We start from the raw sequence: 2,446 nt of genomic DNA, 5'->3' as shown, positions 1-2,446 counted from the left end.
AAAGAATATCGTGTTTTGTTTTATTTCCCGACAATGGGGGATCCTGTGATCTGTGTCTTTCCACCCAATATTTCTTTTAAAGTTAGGAGTGAAATGGACATTGGCCTGTCCTGGGTTGTAGCTACCGTGTTCCAGAGATGCACCTCGCACCCCTCCCCCTCCTTCACGGGACACGTATCGGCTGTTCTCCTACGTCTGGGACACTGGGAATTATCCTCTCTGGGAAGTGGGGTGACTGCAGTAATCGTTACTTTCTCTAAGATTGATTTTCCATATTGCATAGCTGCCCCCGTTCGTGTCCAGTGCAGCTGGCAGGTGTTACATCCTCTCCTTGTCTGCTCACATATCTTCTGTATGAGATAACTGGAAGCGTCCCACGCAGTACTAAGCGTTTACCTGGAGACATCTGAAAAATGTCTTCTGCTAGATTATTTATCCACAATAACGGTGGGAAGGGAGAATATGCAGCTTAACCTCTGTCCTTCCTATCATGTTTCCTGTGCGGTGCTGACATCGGACACGTCCCGACTGCAGGAAGCGGTTTCAGAGCAGCAAATGCTGTGAGTTCTGGTGGTTTAGGGCCGTGCGGTATCGGGACACCTGGATATATCACAGTAACGTCATAGGAGGAGATGAGCTACTTGTAAGACTGGGGATGTGTTATGAGGAAATGCCAGAATAGCAGTTTTATTATAATTATTATTACCATTTATATATATATATAGCACCAAAATACTCCCTAGCGCTTTACAGTTAAGGACCAACTCCATATTAATGTGCATGGTTGTGGAACGAGATGTTCAACAAGCACCTATGGGTGTGATGTGCACATACCTTTGGGCATCTAGGGCCTAAGTCATTAAGGAGAGCAAAGCATAAAAAAGGTAACTTTGCACCTTGGTAAAACCATGTTGCATTGGAGGGGGAGGTAAATTTAAAATGTGGGGACAGGTTTTATAGATGGGGTAGGACATGTCTTAGATCAACTTTAAATGTCAATGTAAAAATAAAGCTATCAAGTGTTTGTGAGCTACATGAAAAAGCAGCCAGTATCTAAAGTAATAAACTAATTTGCACCCCTTGTATTATTACCGTTTATTTATATAGCGCCACTAATTCTGCAGCGCTGTACAGAGAACTCACTCACATCAGTCCCTGCCCCATTGGAGCTTACAGTCTAAATCCCCTAACACACACACACACGTCAATTTATTAGCAGCCAATTAAATGGAGTGTGGGAGGAAACCGGAGCACCCACCCACTGAGCCACTGTGCTGCCCCTGTATTGTATCATGGTTTATCCTAGTTAACATTTACTCCTTTTTCTTGCCTTACTTTCTTAATGACTCAGACCCAAAGTGTAGATTGTAGGGGTGAGAGTCTGATTCGGGGGAAGACCAGCATGGAGGTAATTGCAGTGTATTGTGTGAGATATGTACGTATTCTGGAAATGTTAATCTTAGATGTATGTAACAAATTGCATGTGGGGAACAAAGGATAGTTGTGAGTCCAGGATCACACCTAGGCAGCGAGCTTGTGAGGTGGGATTTATGGTCATGTTGTCAACAGAAATAGAAATGTCAGGTAGGTAACTTCTAATGGCAGGTGGAAATATTATTAACTCGTGTCTTTTAAAAATAGAGTGAGCGGTGGATCCAGAGAAAGAAATAAAATGAGCCGTAGGATAATAATGAGAAAATTTTTTTAAAATTTATATATATATTTATTTATTTTTTTACCAATCAGATTCTAGTTATCTATTTAGTACATTCTACAAAACGACAGCTAGAATCTGATTGGTTGCTATAGGCAACATCTCCACTGTTTCAAACCTGCAGTTTAGTAAATATACCCCTAGGACTCATTACTGAGAACAGACCACATGTGCTGATTGATCAGCTGATGAGAGGGATTGGAAGTGCTGAGAGTTAGGTCTGATAAGATCTCTGCAAGTTACAGGTCAGAGTTGATAGTTCAATAAAATTTGCACCACTGAGCATCAGTTTAACACAGATAAAACAATTGCTAACTAATAGAAATGATGGGTCTGATTCATTAAGGAAAGTAAGGCAAAACCATGTAGCATTAGACGGGGAGGTACATTTAAAATGTGATGGCAGATTTATATTTGGGGTAGAGCATGTTCTAGATCAACTTTAAATTTCAGTGTACAGAAACTACAAATAAGTTATCGAGTATCTGTGGGGTACATGAAAAAACAGACAGTATTTTTCATAAGTGCAAAATAATAAACTAATTTGCACCCCTTGCATTGAAACATGGTTTTGTCCAGAAAACTTGAGTAAGAAAACTTACTGAATTTTGTACTCAACTTTCCTTAATGAATCGGGCCCATTGGTGGTAACTTCTGGTAGTTTTAGAAATATTTACTCATTGGCCTAGTTTACAATTGTCCCTAATTACCGTGGACTGACCAAAGTTGAAA

Source organism: Mixophyes fleayi, chromosome 11 (assembly GCF_038048845.1).
Source record: "Mixophyes fleayi isolate aMixFle1 chromosome 11, aMixFle1.hap1, whole genome shotgun sequence".
In the NCBI taxonomy this organism is placed as follows: Eukaryota; Metazoa; Chordata; class Amphibia; order Anura; family Limnodynastidae; genus Mixophyes; species Mixophyes fleayi.
The sequence above is the reverse complement of the archived record's forward strand: the minus strand, read 5'-3'. Positions refer to the sequence as shown.